Source organism: Pleurodeles waltl, chromosome 6 (assembly GCF_031143425.1).
Source record: "Pleurodeles waltl isolate 20211129_DDA chromosome 6, aPleWal1.hap1.20221129, whole genome shotgun sequence".
In the NCBI taxonomy this organism is placed as follows: Eukaryota; Metazoa; Chordata; class Amphibia; order Caudata; family Salamandridae; genus Pleurodeles; species Pleurodeles waltl.
Genome location: NC_090445.1, coordinates 72,516,415 through 72,537,154, shown reverse-complemented (window position 1 = coordinate 72,537,154; position 20,740 = coordinate 72,516,415).

The window sequence follows — 20,740 nt, the reverse complement described above, 5'->3', positions numbered from 1 at the left end:
AGCTGGAGTTGGTGCTGTGGTTCTTTCAGTATTTGGGCCGCTTGCATATGGCATTGATATTGTTGTGTATGTTGTGTTGCTGCGTGCAACCTTCAGGTGAGTGTTCTGTGGTGGTTGTCGTGATGTGTATAGATATGATGTGTGTGTGTTTGTGTAGATGAGTGTGTAGTTGTGTTGATTGTTGTGGTTGTGTACTGGGTGAGTGCAGCTGCAATAGTGTGTGCATGTTGTGTCATGGTTCTATGGTAATGTGTATTTGTGGCATGTACGTGCTGTGTTGTGGTGCAATGGTAATGGATAATAGTGTGTATGTGGTGTTTTGTACCATGTGTGATACAGGGGGACACATATGGAAAAGGTACAGTGTGTGTGTGACTTACCTGTATTCCGCAGCTACTGCCATTGTCTGATGTCCATTGGGTCCTGGGATGTCCTCCCTCTGCCATAAAACCGCCTGCAGGACTGTAGCATCTAAATACAGTGGGCGGAACACCATCAACTTGATGGTCTTCTCGGGTCTGCCGCCACAGTGGTTTAGCGGTAACACTGCCAAGATCTAAATCAGGCCCTTAGTCTTGGAAACTCGATCCATCTGAATTGTGCTTTGTGGTCGCGGAATTTTGCATGAAGGAAAGTGATAACACTGCATTTAATCCCTTCCTAGTCAGCTCATTGACAAACACAACACAAAACCTGCTCTACCAATCTTTGATCACAAAAACATGCTGGTGGCACAACACTTGGTACATTACCGCTTGATAGACTGAACATGCAGCTCACAAAGAGCATGGAACCTGCCAAACAATTACTTCACAGTCAGTCTCTTCACCAACATTGCAAATACCCTGATATTCAATCACTTCACAGTCAGTGCTCTCAGACTCATCATAGACACTGCCATACAATTGTCTAAGAGCCATTCTTCTCACAGCATGGAACGTGCCATCCAATCACAATAAGTCCTCTTACAAATACATGGAACATTCCATACGATTACTTCGAGGTCACTCCCTTCACCTACACAGCATATGTCACTTCAAAGTCCTTACTCTGGGGCTGATTAGACGTGTCCCTGTGAGTCTCCCACTTTGCTCCCACAGTCTTCCATAATCCTGGCATCTGTAACAGTGGTGCTGGAACAACCTTCTGAGTTCTGAGGGGTTGGCTGCCCATCTACTTAAGGGCCTTGTTTCTGCTTTTCACACTGCTGAAATATATCTTGAGACAGTTGTAAAAACGAGTCTCACGAGTTAAATAATACCCTACAAATGTGCAGTCTGAGAAAGGAACATCAAACACAGTTTTCCATGGAAAAAGAATTAGCAGCGGTTTGTCAAACAAAGCAGCCTGTCACGTGACCCTTTGTTTTTGATCACACAGTAAATGCTCCAAACTAACAAATAATGCCATATTTATTGTTAATTCTTCCTCTGAACTTATTCAAGGATATCTGGGGATGCTGCAGCACCCCCGTTGCCCTACTTTCAGCGCCACTGATCTGAAACTGTGCATGATGGTGGAAGTATGTGGTTTGCGTCATAGGGACGTGGAGAAGAGTAGTGGAGTGGGGCACAGGCATGTACTTAGCCCTGAAAAGCTGTGGAGGGGAGGAGCAAACAGTGCTCCTTGCTGTGGTCTAATGTGCTGCAGAAGAACACCCCCCGAGGCCTGGTCGGTCCTACTCAGATGCTTCTGGCTGTGGCAGGGATTGGCTGGTACTTTGGAACAGTGGAGGGGATCCCGGGGACATATTAAACACAAAATTTCAAGATCGACATAATCCTAAACTATACAAGAAAAATGCAGACTCAGGAGCAAATTATTCATTGAAGTAAAGCAGAAGTTGCAAGTAATGGACCTGAAGTACATTCTTGGTGTACTCAGCAAAGTTAAGCATCATTGCTGATGGGAAAAGTCACGTTTTCACGCTGAGGAGGCCTGGAGTTGGCTGGATCTTTGCTCTGCCACGTTGGCATCATTCCACAGGGCGACAGAGAGGAAGTTCAGCAGGGTAGTTGTGTGAGGAAGTCTGCAAACACAGAAATAACAACCTGAGCTCGGGTGCAAGCAGCAGTACAGTAGTAATTCTGCTGACAACCTCGGGGGCTGTATGAGGTCCGAAGCTCAGATCCATGACGTCAGAGCAGAGGGAAGTGGCTACTGAGCACTGGGGGGAGGGCAGCTGCTTCAACAGTGACAGGCTGAAGAAATTGTATATGTGATGTACTTTGACACTAGTAATTAGCATATGTTCAGGGTTTAAAGAGTATACGTTGGAGGGGTTAAAACTGTCCAAGCATTTTGTAAGCAGTGTACGTTGGGTCGGATTCTAGTCATACATTTAAGGGGAGGAGTTTGTCATAGGCTGGTGAGGTTTTCAGGAGACTGGATGGAAAGGCTACTGGCCACAGTTTTGTGATTGAGGAAATACTGTGGTAGACATCGGGGCAGTGGGGCCCCAAGTTTCTAGCTGTCACCCACAGAAAAGCAGGAGGGTTTTGTTCTTTGTATTCTCTCTCTGTATCTAGGGGTATGTTGTAGTTTATAGGCTAAAGTGCCACCTACCATACATTATAAATATATTGTAATTCTCCGAGTAGTTCTGTGACAGTTTCGAGAACATATAGAGGAATGAGGCTGAAGGCCAAGTTTATTTATAAGGTTATGAATCTCCATGGTGCCTGGTAATATCATTATAATACAGGGACGGCAGGGGCACTTTATTTCCAATAACACAAAGTCACCATCACCTTTCCAACAAACCACAAATCCTTGGTGAATTGCTCTTCCGTCAGCATGAAATAGCATGTTTGCAAACATGCAGAATAAAAGTAGAATCTCTGATGCAAAATTAAACACACCAAAAAAGCAGGTAGAAATATGTTGTAAAAATATATTAGAATTAGTTTAATACAAGTCCAATTCTAAAAAAAAAAAAAAAAAACGCTGCTGCTCGGAATGTGTAGAAAAGTGCAGTGAGATTCTATCTTCCCTATAATTATGTAAGGTATGCAAAAATATACAGTTTGCCATCTATATCTCATTTCTGCTTGTCTTTGTTCATTTAGAAAACAGATCAGAAGAAGAAAAAGCCACATTTCGTTGTAGTCTCTTTTTTTAACTACAGCCTTAATTATGATGTATCCTGCCTTTGCCATTGGGTGTAGGTAGCAGGTATTGTGACATCATAACTCAAATGCAATAGGTGATTACAGTTGAGCAGCTATGTCTGTTCTTTATTACAGGTGCCTACTTGTCACTAGACATAGGTTTTTATACAAGGATTGCAGGATCCCATGTATTATATATCGGATAAAGTGCCCCCTGACGTACATTATAAACATATTGCAAGTCACCAAGGTGTCCCGTGACAGGAAGTGTTTCCTGGTAATGATCAGTCCAAAAGGATGAGTTCAGGAACTCAGTGGAATGCCAAAAACTCTTTTTGCTAATGAACAACACACTCAAGAAAGGCACTCAGAACTGGGATATATATTATAAAATGTTTATTTTAAAATCCTAAACTAATGCGTAAAGTATGAATGGTAATCACACTGAATATTAAAAGTAAGGCAGCAAAACATGCCATGGAAAATGAAAACAGCAAGAAACATTCTGACATTGTTATTGAGTTGATATTGCCCTAACACCCTCAAGCTATTGCTAAGCAGTTTATTAAAGTTTAGATAAAGCAGTAAAAAGCAAGCCAGTTCTCGAGTTTCAGAGGTGGTTCGCACAACATAACTGTGTTTTTATTATGAAATAGCAAGCTAGCTATTTTCTTTCGCAGTTTGTCTAGTGGTACGACTTGAAGGTGACTTTTAGAGGTCCATGCATAGTGCAAGTTTATGGAACTAAAATACAATTAGAGGAAACTCGAGAAGAGAGTGACCCAGTGCACCTGAGGATGGAAAAAGAGATTGTGTTGGTCACAAACAACATGCCACAGCTACTGGAGATAAATAAGCAGATAGAGGACAAGTGGGATAATATGGAAAATGTACACAGAAAACATATAGACAAAGGCTCGACTGAGGGAGGACAAGACTGGGCACCTGCTGACATGGATGTTAAAAAGGGAAAAACCTTAGTCCCACATTATGAGGTTGAAAAAGAGGCCTGTGAGAGAGAAAGTCACGCAAATGGAGATTAATAATAAATGCAAAGAATCCTGGAAGGATGTGCACAGAGAAGTACAAGCCATGAACAGATAAAAGATACCTGATTACTTGGACTTGTTGAGGATACACTAGTAATGGATTAGGAAGACCCCTCATGAAGAGTCTGACACAGGTCAACTGGGATGCCATCACTGCCCAAGGGTTTACCCTTTTACTCATCATGAAGTGACTCAGGTATCCTGGTTATTTGAGCTACTTCATGATGAGCAAAAGGGTAAGATGCTGAGCAGTGATGGCATCCCAGTTGACCTGTATCAGATAGTTCTGGTATATTAGTGGACAATCAAATGAAATGGAAGTTTTCAAGGAGGGTCAGCCTGATGCATGCTGAACTCCTGCTATGAAGGAAGCAGTGATTGCGCTTATTCCAAAACCAGATAGGGTCTCAGCTGGGATTTCCTCTTAGAGCCCACTCTCAACGGTGAATTCAGACATTAAGAAATTAAGGACAACATAAAGGATTAGGACATTGAGAGTACTAGGCAAGAAATGTGGGTTCATCCATTTTAGAAGCACTATACGCAATGTAAGGCTTTTCACGCACATACTGCATTCCTCATCTTCTTTTGGGGACGCCTCTATGGTGGGGGTGTTGGATAGGTAATGCATGTTCAATGTAGTGGGCTTGGAAATTAAATGTCTGGTATTGGAGCCAGTGATTTTCAGACTGATTTTCTTGAGATGGGTCAATATATTGTACACTCGACCTACATCCAGTATACGGACAGGTAGGGTGATATTGGACGTCCAGGCTTTGGAGAGGGGTACCCGGCAGCAGTGGCCTTTGCCTCCTGTAATGTGTCCTACTGTGCAGATGAAACCTTGGTATATTTGAGGGATCCTTAGTGTTCAGTACCGCTCCTTCTTTGGGAATGTGTTTATAAGAATTCACCCACAGGGTAGGCTCAAGAAGCATCCATAATGGGGAACAATATTGTAAGAGACTACCCATATGTCATTCAACTTGTACCAAGGTGTTAATTATGCCTGATATGCTTCCATGGGGTAACAAACCTTTTGCAAGCATAATGAAGGAGATGCAGGTTACTTGCTGGTGGGAGGGGGATGTAAGACAGTTGGAGATTTATATTTAAGTAGCAGATGTCTCATTTTCACAGACGTACAGGAATCATCAAGAGCTGGCAGCCACCATTTTCTTCAACATGCTAGTCTGGCTCACACAACAAGGATATTTGGCCAACAATTCCAGTCAGTCCAGCGACAACTAATGCAATGGTTGTAACAAAATAGAATCACCTGGTCTTGGACTTTTAACTGTGGATGTGCCTCACAACTGGTGACTCGCCCACGGTAAACATGCAGCAAATGGACTGTGCATGTTTACCTCCAGTATCTACCTTTTAAGAAAAGGCTGCTGAGACGCAGCAAGCATAAGGGGTACTTGCCTGGTCACATGTGTGCACATGCGTGTGCACATGTGTGAGAGCTTTACATGTAAGATGACCATCGTGCGCACCCGGTAACTGTGCACAAATCGCCTTTCACAAAGGAGACCTGCAGGTTTAGATATTGACCTGGGTTGGCCTTATAACATTAGTAGGCAAAGTCAGTGTAGTTTATTGGCTTGTCTGCAATAAGCCACACTGGACATCTGCCTTAGAACTCAATTTTATTCTCCTTTGGCCTACAAAGTCCAGCACGATTTCTAACTGGGGCGGAAAGTATGGCTCAAGATCACATTTTCAAGTCACAAGAAGATATATTTAAGGCTTATTGGTCATCCAGAATTGTCATACTTCTCTGGCTCAGCTCAGGATCAGAGCCCATGCCTTTTGTAACACTGCTGGGCCAAGTTAATTACATTGTTCTCCAAAATAAGGAACAAAGCCTGTTGGAAATGGCTCTTTCTGCAGGGTTATCCCTGAACCTTTGCCTTTCTCTACCTATCTGTTGACCCTCTTTTTGTTGGCTTTAAGATTCTGGGTGCTTCACCACTGTTAAACAGTGCTAAAGTGCATGTGATCTCTCCCCTAAAACGTGGTATAATTGGCTTACCTCTGTTTGGCTTATTTAATTTACATGTAAGTCCCTTGTAAAGTGGTATAACATATACCCAGGTCCTGTAAATTAATGCTACTAGTGGGCCTCCAGCTCAGATTGTGATTGTGCCACCCACAAAAGTAGCCTTTCAAACTTGTCTCAGACCTGCCATCGCAGTGCCTGCATGCGCAGATTACTACCACATTGACTTGGCAAGTCAAACTACTTGCCAAGGCCTGAACTCCCTTTTTACTGCACCTATGTCACCCCTAAGGTAGGCCCAAGATAGCCCTATGGAAAGGGTGTTTTGTATCTAAAAGGAAGACATAAATCTTTATTTGTTGCATGTCCTAGTAGTAACCAACAACCTATTTCATTTTTCACTACTGTGAGTGCTGCTCCTCTCATAAGTTTGCACTGGGAATTCCCTTGTATATGTCTACGTGGCAATTTCTGATCTGTAAGGAGAAGTGTGGGCATGTTTCGTATGTTTGGAATGGTAGTGAGAAATCCTGCTTACTGGTGTAAGTGGATTTTACATAACTATTTCAACAAGCATTTACAAACTCATCTGGATTTCTCTTCTTTGTGTTGCCCTACTGCCTGGTGTCTGCTGGGTGGCACAAAAGACAGATCCGGATTGTTTTTCTGCTTGTTGCCCTGCTGCTAGCTGCTCTCTGAATTTTGAAGGACTAAGGCCCCACAGGGACTACCATGAGGAACCATCATTCTTACTACCTGTTTTGGTGTGCTGGCCTGCTACTAGTGCCCTGCATTAGTTGCTCCCCACTTATTCTCTAAGGGTTGGGTGGTGCTACTGTTAAAGGGTAGCTTGTGGGGAGGCTGCAGAGGTCGGCAGCTGTACTGCGTAGACACGAGTGGCTGCCTTTGCAGACTTGCACGTGAGGGACTTAGTGAGGTCTCCCTGCCGATGAGGAAGGTGTGCGTGCTCTCCTCCCATACCGGTGGCAGACCTGTTGCAGGGGCATCCCCCGACGTGCTTTGCAGGACCGGAAGGAATCCTCAACAGAGGTTCCTGCCAAGCCTCCATTACCATAATTAAAGCGGTAGCAGGACAGAAGCTCCTGGTGGGCTGTGATTTACCATATAACCTATAGATAAAGTGCAGATGCGCTGTGATCTTTGGGTAACGGGTGTTGTGAGGCGATTGCTTGATGTTCACATTTCACCATGATGTTTCCTGTTCTCAGTGTTTATACTGCATTTCACAAACGGATGTTATGTTATATGTCGTTTTTATTCTGTCAGGATGACGAGTATATCTCATGACCGGCCCTGTATGCTTTGAGAGAGTGTATTTTCAAGACGAGCAATGTGGAAATAATTCTTTTACTTTGCACTAAGATGATCTGACAACTGCCCAGGGGACAAAGTAATTTATGATTCATGTCATATGTGGTCTAAAATGTATATACAATACAGTATATTTTTATGTAACATTGTTTGGAGTCCCTTTTGTGGTGTATTTATAGCATCACTGCTGTGAGTGTGTTACACATGACCTCTGAGGATAAGCACAGGTTATCTTTTGTGTGTAACTGACTTGCCCTGACTAGAATAGTGGGTTCTGCCTGGCTGAAGCGCATACATTAGCCACCCAGAAACCCCATTTCTAACAAAGACCTTCCCACACAAATTGAGCGATTAACAGTGCTTCACTCAGCTTCTGTGGAGGTAGGGGTGTAGAAGAAAAATATGCTTAATTAATTAGCTGTCACACTATACCAAGGATAGGACAGGCCCTTCTTTGCCCACTGAACAAAGGAGAGAGCACAGACCTCTTGAGCCAACACAGGAAGGGGCTCCTCTTTAAAGGTTTGGTGGGAAAGGCCATAGCAGTGATGTCAGTGAGGGGCAGAGCTGAAGCCCATGGAGGAGATGTGACTTTTTAGATAGCACCATCTTGAATTGTTCCAGCTTGCTGTACAGGAGGGCTCGGTCAGGGGAAGAGAGGTGATGTGGCACTCTAGGATTGGCCAGGGATGCTTGGTTTCTAGAACTTCCCACCCTCACTTAAAATGTCTTGCACAAGAGGGGAGAGTGCATTATATTGGAGTTGGACATTGGAGGATGGTGGCAGCCATGCACAACTGAAAGAGAAAACTCCTGATGCCCCCCTGCACTAAGGGCTCTACCTACAGTTGACCCCAGGACCAGTGGGTGTCTCCCCAGGATTAGGGAAGCTGGTCCTTTTATAACCGTTAAGGACCAGTTCCTGGAAGAACTGGACTTCTGCACCTAGGAGAGAATCCTCAGAGGAGGGAAGCACCAGCAGACAGAAAAAGGAGAAAGGTTGACGCAAGGAGTCAGTGGAACCAGCTTCCTGCTCCCAGCAAAGTATGTTGCCTTAGAGGCCAAGAGACCTGAGGAAAAGGTGACTAGAGCATGCCATCCGGAGCAAAATGAGTCCAAGATTGTGCAAAACAATCTAACAGGCCCAAGATATGTGAGGAAAAATGATTTGACCCTTGATCCCCACAGATGAGGATCAGAGCATGTTAAGCTCCACACCCAAGTCTTCAACATCCACTGAGGTAGGCCAGGGTTAATTAATTATTAATAAACCTTGGGAGGGTGTGTGCATGGCACTCCCTTTTCTAGAGCTTACGAGGCTCGATGGTTACAACCCGAGGGCTGGTTTATGTATATGGGGGCTTGGGGCCCAATCTCTGGGCCCCCACCATAAAAAAGTGGGGTGCTCTGCCACGCCCCTCCCCCAAAAACGATATGTGCCCAGGACCCCATCCTTACACCCCAGCCCCTCCCAGTAGAGGTGAAGGGGCCTGCAACTTCTTTTTCAGGCCCGATGTCTTAGGGTAAGGGGGAGTGTCGCCCTGCTCCCCCAGCTTTAGCGGGCCTGCCGCACTACCCATGACTGGGGGAAGCGGGCGGCTACCATGAAGAAAACCTCCATGACCACAGGAGCACGGAGGAGGGGAAGAGCTGCCAGCTCCCTTGGCAGTGACGGAGGATGCTGCTTGGGCACGGATCTGGCCGGGGCCTGCAGGGCTGTTTCAAGTCTAAAGGTTTGCATCAATGTGGGGGCCCCAGGATGGCAGGGCCACCACCAATAGTAAAAGTAAAGTGTAAGCGGGGCTGCAGGAGTGAAGCAGCTCCTCTCATGGAAAGTTTTGTCATGTTACTGACCTTAAGTCTGAAGGGTCCAAGGAACTATAGCCACTCCAGGAGTTACATTCAGTTTAAAACACTCCAGAGGATGATGTTTTTTCCTCTACAGTTTGGAGTGCAGGTCCCTCTATTGGCTGATTCTACAGCTGCATCCTATGCGGCCTACGTTTGTTTAAGAAAGACACATGGCTTACATTCTCCAATGCTTTATTTAAAGGTGTTGTAATTGCTGACATTAATGATTATTCCTGAAAGGCTGCAGTGCTTTATTAAATATAATGTGCACATGGTTGCAATGCTTTTATTGCTTGGAATGATTGCAGATGGATTATGGTTACTGAATTCAGTGATGGAATAATTTATTTTGACGTGATTCTGCTCTTTATATGTGGTAACATTGATCTGATATAGAGTGACATTCTCCTATTTGAATATATGTTATATTGTACATGGAGGGGGTGTACCGTGATTTTTGGGGTCATGACCCTTTAGAGTCAAATGTAATGTTGCCAAGGGTATTTCCACCAGCCTTAAGCATATTTGTAACCTACTGCATAGTTTTAGGTAGTGTGTGTGTGTAATAAACACACCTTTACTTTTCTAAAGAAAAAGCTCAGACTAGATACTCATTTATTTAGTGTTATTGTTGCCTGCCAATGAATGGTGATTAATAGCCCTTACCACCTCCACTAAGTAGGCTTTGGACTGCTCTGCTTCACTACCCTGAGAAGGTCAAGCACTACAGAAGGGTGCTTGGTTCCTAGTGAAAGGGTGATTATGGACCCACGACTTATGCAGGCCACACAACTAATGATCCGTTTCCTTACAACGATGCTGAAGCTAATGCTGGAGGGAAGTTCAGGGGTGGCTGGATGTAGATTAGTGACTAACATATACGTGGTATTAGTACAAGATAGGGAACAGGAGGCCATGAAGGCAAATCAAAGGTGGTTGTTAGATTTCTCAAACCCGCTGATGGATAAGGACTGGAAAAATCTTCATAAAATCTACTGCACACCACAAGAACTTGACAGAATCTTCCCAGGGTGATCACCGGCAAATAGGAGTTGTGGGGTGTCTGTGTTAGACTTCCTCCATATGGTCTCATATTGCTCCAGGTGAAATGGTCTTCACCCAAAAATCCTATGAAATATTGCCTACTAAGGATATTCCCCGAAAAGAATCAAATAAAAAAAAATGATTTTCTACTTCAGTTACTATCTTACCTAAAAAATGGACTGCAGTACATTAGGATAGACCAAGAGCCCCGAGACATTATTTATGGTCAGGGCCACTGCAATTATGAGATTCTGCAAAGATTTATGGATATGCTGCATTTGCCACTGCATAATCTGCAGATTTTAACCATAAAAAATTAAGGTGGTCATTTTGACCTCGGCGGTCTTTTCACAAGACCGCCGAGGGACCGCCGTGCTGAAGACCGCCAGTGGTGGCGGTTTTCCGCTCAGCGTATTATGACTGCTGGCAGCCCTCCGTCCATTTCCGGACGGAGAGCCGCCAGCAGCCATACTGGCGGGCGGCGGGGAAGTGGAGGTTGCTCCACCTCCACCGCCACGTCAACAGAACACCGCCCACCGAATCACGTTCTGTGATTCGGCGTGGTGGTGTTCTGTTGACGGTGTGCTAGCGGCGGAGCAGCCCCCATGGATCCCGTCCCCTCCCGGAAGATCAACAGACAAGGTAAGTTGATCGTCCTTTTAGGGGAGGAGGGTGGGGGGGGTGTTGTGTGATGCATGGGTGCATGAGGGTGTGCGTGTGAGTATTTAGAGGGGGTGTGTGAGTGCGTGTATGCATGCTGGGTGTAGTGTGAATGGAAATGTGTGCGTGTCTGTCTGTATTTATGTCTGTATGGATGTGAGCGTGTATGACTGAATGAGGGTGTGCGTGTATGACTGTGTGTGTGTCTGCTGGCATGTTTGTTCGTGTGTGTGCGGGAATGTGTGTTGGTGGTGTCTGCACGCGTGTCGGGTGTGTGTCTGTGTTGTGATGTCGGGGGTAGGGGTGGGGAGGGGGGTCCTGCCACCTTTGAGGGTGGCAGGGGGGTGGGGTGTGTTGGGGCGGACTCGGGGAGGGGGTGGGGAGTGGCGGAGACCCCCATCAGTGCCAGGGAAGGAATTTCCTGTCACTGATAGTGCTTACCGCCATGGATTTCATGGCGGTTCCAAACCCCATGTAATCCATGGCGGTAAGCCGGGTCATGATACCGCCGGCGGTCTTGTGACAGCCGCCGGGCTGGAGACCCAAGTCTCCAGCCCAGCGGTCGTCTCCGCCATGGCGGTCTGATCGGAGAAGTGGCGGTAACCACCATGGTCATAATTCCACATTTTTTACCGCCATCCTGTTGGTGGTAAAACCGCCACTTCTCCGTCAACCGCCAGGGTCGTAATGACCCCCTATATCTCAAACGGATCAAAAGTTGCTAAACCATGGTAACAGAACGCTCCAGTGCACTGGAAGGCCTTTTCAAATGTTGCTTATTGCTATATTTGGCAGTTAAATTGGTACTAGTAAGATTAAATATTTTCATGACAGTGTTACCAAGTGTAATAATGAAGTAATACTACATGATTTGGTGCTAATTTACTGCCTAATTCCAGTGGCCCTGCTTATGGTGCTGGAACATGCTAGAGCGGGTCGTAGCGGAAAAACAGCACATGAAACCCACCAGGAAAGATGAAAGGGTGGCTGTAATCTTGCGGGAAGTGGGGGTTGGTATTAAGAAGACAGTTTCCGCAGGTAAGAACAATTTGTTTAAGGAATCTCCCGATATACCTGTAAGTACTGGCAGGAATCTACAGGTGGTTTTTACGGATGGAGATGAAAAGAAGACCTTGATGTAGGTTGACCAGGTGTTGAAAACCAAAAATCAGGACAATTAGCAGACATAGAAGGATTACACATTTACATGAGCCAAGGGGCACAAAATGACTTAAATGTCAGCAGGCATGAACGTACAAACACATGCAACGATGCACTGAGTAACTAATTTAAAAGCAACTCTTAAACCCAGCAGCATGGGTGTCATTTAAATTGTGTTTTGTGTCTCAAAATCTGCCAGGACAGCTGGTGAAAAATTGGGACTGTCCCAGCATATTCGGGACCTGGCAAACCTACCATGATGACGTACCTTTGCACGCACAGTGAAGTCTTATAACTGCCTGCAAAGGTACCACGCACGGTTTTAAGACCTCATAAGGGGGTGGGGTGCAAACACAAGCTTGCTGCTATTTTTGGCCCCCAGAGCTCCAAAACCGCCAGTCTGGCCCTGTTCACAGTCCGTCCTCTCACAGACACGGGACAGATCCTGCTTTTGTTACTTTTGCCCTCTCGTAGACACAGGACAGATCCTGTCATAATATCCCATTGCAGTCAGTCCTTCGCAGACACAGGACTGATCCTATCTTACCATCCCCTTGCAGTCAGTCCTCTCGCAGACACAGGACAGATCCTCCCATACCATCCCTTCGCAATCAGTCCATTCACACACACAGGGGAGATCCTGCCATATGATCCCTTCCAAGCCAATCCTCTCAAAAACACAGGACAGATCCTGTTATACCTTCCCTTCACTCTCCGTCCTCTCACAGGACAGATCCTGTCATACAGTCTGTGAGAAATGGGGTTTCTGGTTGGCAGTCAGTTTGCACTCTGTCCAAGCAGGGATCCTCACTATAGTCAGGGCAATGGAGAAACACACTTATATAACCCTTGCTTACCCTCTTGGTAGCTTGGCACAAGCAGTCAGGCTTATCTCAGAAGCATTGTGTAAAGTATTTGTACCAACACACACAGTAATACAGTGAAAACACTACAAAATGGACACCACACCAGTTTAGAAAAATAGGTAATATTTATCTAAATCAAACAAGAACAAAACTACAAAAGTCCCATATACACAAGTCAAGATATGAATTTTCAAAAGAACAAGAGTCTTTAAATGGACACATGTCGAGTCCAGTGCCAATATACCACGGAACAAGGCAGAGATGCCCACTATCTCCGCTATTGTTTGCTCTTGTGGTGGAGCCACTGGCCTGCATTATTCAGCAGAGACATTTAGAAGTGGCACTTCAGTTTAGGCAGTGCCCGGTCGAAGTGTCACTCGATGCTGATGATATAGTAATATATGTGCGAAACCCATCGACCTGGCTCACACCTATACTTCGGGAATACATAGGATTCGAACACTACTCTGGGCTTAGTATCAACTGGGAGAAATCACTGATCTTGCCACTAATGACACGGACGAAACCAATATCTTCTCAAATGGTGCACGGACGCAGTTAAACACTTAGGCATATGGATACATGAAGACCCTAACGTGGTACAGCAGACAAACTACGACACTGCCTTTTCAAAACTAGAAGAACAGGTGGGACGCTGGGTGACGATGCCACTGTCCTTTGCAGACAGAGTTGCTGTCATAAAAATGGTGGTGTTGCTCACTTTTTATACCTCTTCAACAACATCTCTATCACCCTGACTGGCAGGTTCTTCAAGCTCGTTAGAGCGCAACTAATCAGATTAAAATGGGCGGGAAAGCAACCAACGCTGAGATGGGAAATCCAGACACTACCACACCAAAAAGGAGGCTTCACAGCACCAGGACTACATTTATACTATCTATGCACAAGCGGACACTCCCTCACAGACTGACAAGGCTTTAGCACACTGGAATGCCACCCTCCCTGCCCCTCTTACACAGGAAGACTGGAAATACCACTGCTCAGTAACTAGCTGTCTAACATCTAATTGCAACCTATGCATTATACACTGTAGATACTTGCACCAGATGTATTACACACATCTTAAAATGCAGCAATATGGGGCACGGACAGACTCGCGATGTGCTCGATGTGGGGTGACAGGGGCGAGATTTATACACTTGGCATCGGAGTGCCCCAAAATAAGGGGATTCTGGACAGAAGTAGTAGGTACATTGTGTGATATCATTTGAGGAACCAATGCCGTGCACGATCCAGATATGCCTGCTGGGCCTGGTGCAGTCACTGAAATTGGCAACACGTCAATTCACAGCAATAGCACTATTGCTGCAAAACATCAAGTGGCCATACATAGGGGGAAAAGGAAATACCCTGCACAAGCAAAATGGCCTCAAGAACTGGCATATTGTAAGAACATCTTAGAGGAGTATGCGGAGGAACTGCCCGCTGTGTCCCATTCCAGGAACATGTGGGCCATATTTACAAATTATTTGCTAACTAGACAGGTAGTGCCACCACTTTCACTGTGAGCATGGGATCAAACCCATAGACATGCATCAGTAATACACAGTGCATTCATTTGTTGTGGACACTGTCCCATTTTCAATATATAACATCTCTGATGGGCTGTGCGATGATCTTGGCTGCTAAGTTGATGTTTTGTATGTATTGAACAAACATTAATAAAATAATATAAAACTAAAAACAATAAAAAGAACACAAGTTTTACTCTATAGAAAATAATGGAAACGTTGATTTTACACAAAGTACCTGGTTTGCATTAAAAATAAAGTCGCATAGGCGAGTGTGTGTTGGAAAAGTCAGCAATGCGTTGATTCCTTACTCGCAAGTGAGGCCGTGTGTCGTTTCTTCTCCAGTCGGGTAGGCGATGCATCATTTGTCTCCCTCGCAAGAGACCTATGTGTCTATTTCCAGACAGGGCACCTCGGATCCACACCGATTCACGATGACTTTGACACCCAGGGGCGATGCGTGAGAAATCCGGTAGCACGGTGTTAGAAAACCGCAATGCATGGGGTTTGGGTCATTATCAACAGCCGCAAGAGGGTGTTGCGTCATCTCTCCAGCAGCAATGCGTCAATCTCTCAGCCGCAATGCAGGGGGAGCATTGATTCTTGCAGCAAAGCGGGAGGCACGTCACTTATCAACTGCGTTGCAGATGGAGCATCGTAAATTTCCCCACACAGTGTTCTGTGCGTGGATTTCAGCTCTTGTTCTGCCAACTTCCCCTTTCAAGGGCCCAGGGACTGGATAGGACACCACTTGGCATGGCAGGAGTCTCAGCAAAGAGTCCAGGTGCTGGCAGAGAAAGTCTTTGAAGGCCCCAAGACTTCAAAACAGGAGGCAAGCTCAGTTCAAGCACTTGGAGATTCTTCTCAAGCAGGAATGCACAACAAAGTCCAGTCTTTGTTTCCTTCCATAGGCAGAAGCAGCAACTGCAGGATAGCCCAACAAAGCACAGTCACAGGCTGGGGCAGCACTTCTCCTCAGCTCCTCAGCTCTTCTCCTTGGTTCCAGAAGTGATCTTGAAGAAATCTAAAGTCTGGGGTTTTAGATCCACTTTGTATAACCTTTTCTGCCTTTGAAGTAGGCAAACTTCAAAGGAAAGTCTCAGTTGTTCACAAGATCCTGCCTTGCCCAGGCCTGGCCCCAGACACACACCAGGGGGTTGGAGACTACATTGTGTGAGGGCAGACACAGCCCTCACACAGCCCATTCAGGTGTAATTGAGCACTCATCAGGATTTGCAAGCTACACCCTAGCTCCATTTGTGTCACTGTCTAGAGGGAATTCACAACAGCTCAACTGTCAGTCTGACCCAGACGTGGAATACACAAGCAGGCAGAGGCACAGAATGGTTTAAGAAAGAAAATGCTCACTTTCTAAAAGTGGCATTTTCAAACTGACAGTCTAAAAACCAACCTTACAAAAAGATGTATTTTTAAATTGTGAGTTCAGGGACACCAAACTCCATATTTCTATGTGCTCTCATAGAAAATCTGAACTTCAAGAATATTTAAAGGCAGCCCCCATGTTAACCTATGAGAGATATAGGCCTTGTACAGTGAAAACCGAACTTAGCAGTATTTCACTGTTAGGACATGTAAAACACATCAGTACATGTCCCACCTTTAACATACACTGCACCCTGCCCATGGGGCTACCTAAGGCCTACTTTAGGAGTGCCTTACATGTATAAAATGGGAAGATTTAGGCCTGCCAGGTGGGTACACTTACCAAGTCGAATTGGCAGTGCAAAACTGCACACACAGAAACTGCAATGGCAGGTCTGAGACATGTTTACAGGGCTACTCATGTGGGTGTCACAATCAGTGCTGCAAGCCCACTAGTAGCATTTGATTTACAGGCCCTGGGTACCTCTAGTGCACTTTACTAGGGACTTACTACTAAATCAAATATGCCAATCATGGATAAAACAATCACCAATACAATTTACACATAGAGTATGCACTTTAGCACCAGTTAGCAGTGGTAAAGTGCCCAGAGTCCTAAAGGCAACAAAAACTGGTTAGAAACAATAGGAGGAACGAGGCAAACAGTTTGGGAATGACCCTGCAAAAGGGCCAGGTCCAGCACAGTCCCTTCTCAGTCAGTCTTTTCGCATACACAGGATTGATCCTGTCATACCATCCCCTCACAGTCAGTCCTCTCACTGACACAGGACTGATCCTATCTTACCATGCCCTTGCAGTCAGTCCTCTCGCAGACACAGGATAGATCCTGTCATAACATCCCCTTGCAGTCAGTCCTTCGCAGACACAGGACTGATCCTATCTTACCATCCCTTTGCAGTCAGTCCTCTTGCAGACACAGGATTGATCCTATCTTATCAACCCCTCACAGTCAGTCCTCTCGCAGACACATGACTGATCCTATCTTACTATCCACGAACAGTCATTCCTCTTGCAGACACATGACTGATCCTAACTTGTCATTCTCTCTCAGTCAGTCCTTTCGCATACACAGGACTGATCCTCTCAGAACATCCCCTCACTGTCAGGCTTTTTGCAGACACAGGACAGATCCTGTCATAACATCCCCTTGCAGTCAGTCCTCTCGCAGACACATGACTGATCCTATCTTACTATCCACGAACAGTCATTCCTCTTGCAGACACATGACTGATCATAACTTATCATTCTCTCTCAGTCAGTCCTTTTGCATGCACAGGACTGATCCTCTCATAACATCCCCTCACTGTCAGGCATTTTGCAGACACAGGACAGATCCTGTCATACCATCCCCTCACAGTCAGTCCTATACCAGACACAGGACAAATCCTGTCATAACATCCCTTCTCAATCAGTCCTCTCGCCGACACAGGACAGATCCTGCCGTACCATCCCTTCACAGTCATTCATCTCAGAGACAAAGGACAGACCAATTCACAGTCAGTCAACTCAAACACGCAGGGCATATCCTGCTATATGATCCCTTCAAAGTCAATCCTCTCACAGACACAGGACCAAGTGTGTCATACGATCTCTTCACAGTCAGTCCTCTCACAGACACAGGACGGATCTTGTTATACAATCCCTTTACAGTCAGACCTCTCACAGGCACAAGACGGATCCTGTTATACAATCCCTTCACAGTCAGGCCTCTCACAGACAAAGGGCAGACCCTGTCATACAGTCCCCTCGCAGTCAGTCCTCTCGCAGACACATGACTGATCCTGTCTTACCATCCCGTTGAAGTCAGTCCTCTCATAGACACAGGACAGATCCTATCATAACATCCCCTCGCAGTCAGTACTCTCGCAGACACAGGACAGATCCTATCTTACCATCCTCTCGCAGTCATACCTCTCGCAGACACAGGACAGATCCTCCCATACTATCCCTTCGCCATCATTCATCTCAGAGACAAATCCTGTCATGCCATCCATTCGCAGTTGGTCCACTCGCATACACAGGGCAGATCCTGCCATATGATCCTTTTACAGTCGATCCTCTCACAGACACAGGACAGATCCTGTTATACAATCCCTTCACAGTCCGTCCTCATACAGACACTGGACAGATCCTGTCATACCATTCCCTCTCAGTCAGTCCTTTCGCATACACAAGACTGAGCCTCTCATAATATCCCCTCGCCGTCAGTCTTCTCGCAGACACAGGATAGATCCTGTCATAACATCCCCTCGCAATCAGTCCTAACGCAGACACAAGACGGATCCTGTTATAACATCCCCTCGTAGTCAGTCCGCTCGCAGGCACAGGACAGATGCTGTCATAACATCCTCTCGCATTCAGGCCTCTCGCAGACAGAGGACAGATCCTGTCATAACATCCCCTCCTCGCAGTCAGTCCTCTCGCAGGCACAGGACAGATCCTGCTGTACCATCCCTTCACAGTCATTCATCTCAGACACAAAGGACAGATCCTGTCATGCCTTCCATTCACAGTCAGTCCACTCAAACACCCAGAGAAGGTCCTGCTATATGCTCCTTTCACAGTCAATCCTCTCACAGACACAGGACTAATCGTGTCATACAATCTCTTCACAGTCAGTCCTCTCCTAGACACAGGACAGATCCTGTTATACAATCCCTTCACAGTCAGGCCTCTCACAGACGCATGACGGATCCTGTTGTACAATCCCTTCCAACTCATGCCTCTCACAGACACAGGACGGATCCTGTCTCTATTCTGGGAGATGTTTTCACACCTAATTAAGGCCACAGATGGCTGGACAGTTACTAGAGAGCTAATACAAATTAGCCTCCAACAGTATCAGGCAGGGGGAAGGTGACTTTTTAAAGTTACGTTTCCGATATGTTTAAGAAATATCTGACCGCCATTTATTTGGATCTTTAATATAAAAAATAAGCCTTTGAATGGAGTTTGTAGCAGCTACAGGTCAAAGTTACAGATTAAAGTGTAAAATCGATACTTTGACTTTTCCTATGTGCCAGCTACAACCTGACCAGAGGCAATTTCATTTTGCACACAGTCACTGGGGAATGAGTTATATATTGTGAGATAGCAAGGACAGGTAGGCACACACGTGTGATCACTGGGACGGTCATTTTTTTTATACTGTTCAGTATTGGCTACAAGCATTGTCAAAGCCAAAATGTCAGGTAACACTTTTCAAAAGCAATCCGTTTTGGCTTTACCAATGCTTGTTGTATGAACGTGGTGTCAATTATGACAACTTTACTCTGAATGTTTATGTGACTCCTGACAATGTGAGTTTGGGTAAAAACAGTAGATATGTACACCCATTTCTCCAAAGGCACCCCCATTTGCATGAATGAGCATTCTTTGGTGCAGTTTTATATTTGTACGTTCCAATTTACTGCATTGTACTTGTGGCAGATGTGCATTGGCTAGAACAAATCCACATTTGTTTGCCGCAAAGTACATTTATTAGAACAAATGCATATTTGAGAAGTCTCAGGTCCATGTGCTCCATGTAGATAATAGGGGGCCTGTTTAGGAAATAGTCATGCAACGCGGCGCAGCGCAGCAAGTCACCTTGATGTGCTGCTCTGCTTGACTTGGAAAGGGCAGGAACGTGTTGTATTTAAGGCAACTTGATGCATTCCAGCCTTGTCCCCTGTGCTGGCGCCCTTTTGGCAGTCTAGCGCCAATGCAAGCACCATGGTGCAAGAGTGCCTGTGTTGCATGCAGGATTGTTTTTGTGCAGGAAGGGGCACCTTCCTGCACAAAAACAATCCTCAGAGACATATCCTCCTGCTATGTGTGCTGCATGATGCAGCTCACACAGAAAGAGGAAGCAATGAGGAGAAATAAAGAAATTTCTCCTTGTTATGCCTCCAAGAGAAGGCATATCTTTTTGACACATTCCCAGGTTTACCAATTCTAGCAAATCTGGGCCTGCGTCAAAATCCATGGGAGTTGTGTGGGAACGCCCATATAACGCCTTCCCAGGGCAGAGCAAGGCAACGCAGAACTTTGTGCTGTTTTGCTTTACTCCTGATTTATGGAGCCACTCAGGGCCACGCAAAGTGGCCTCCCGTGGCTTCATATACCTCACTCAAGGTTTGTGTTGTGCATGTACCATGTTATGTGGTGCAAATGCGAGATAAACCAGGTCATAAATAGGTCTTTCTAGCAAGAGGATGTTTGAACAGCATACTAACAATTCAGAAAAACATTCCAACTTACAAAGGATCAATAAAATAGTGCCAGAAGCCAGCCGACTTATAAAAGGTACACTTGTATTCATACATAAACATCCCAGGGAGTGGGCAAATCAGCAAGTGTAAAATAATCTTTTAACGGGAACTGGGAGAGGATGTGTGTTCACGGCCAGTGCTGCCTACTGTAGAGCCAGGTTTGAATCTCGGCGTTGGATCAACATCCTTTGATTCTGAGCAAATCACAATCTCCCGTGGCTCAAAAACTGATTGTGCTCTTTTGTAATGTAACTGGTGCTCATGTAAAGTGCTCCAATACCTTTGAATCGAGTTTGTGCTATATGAAACTGCAGAAAATAAAACATTATGAGAACCAAAAAAACAACTATTGAAGGCCACAGTCTATCTGTGGATATTATTTCATCAGAGCAAGCTCTAAAACGGTTCTGTTTCACTGGCATGGCAATTTCAGTATTGCTAAACAACATCCCGCGACTTGGAATCCAGGGATA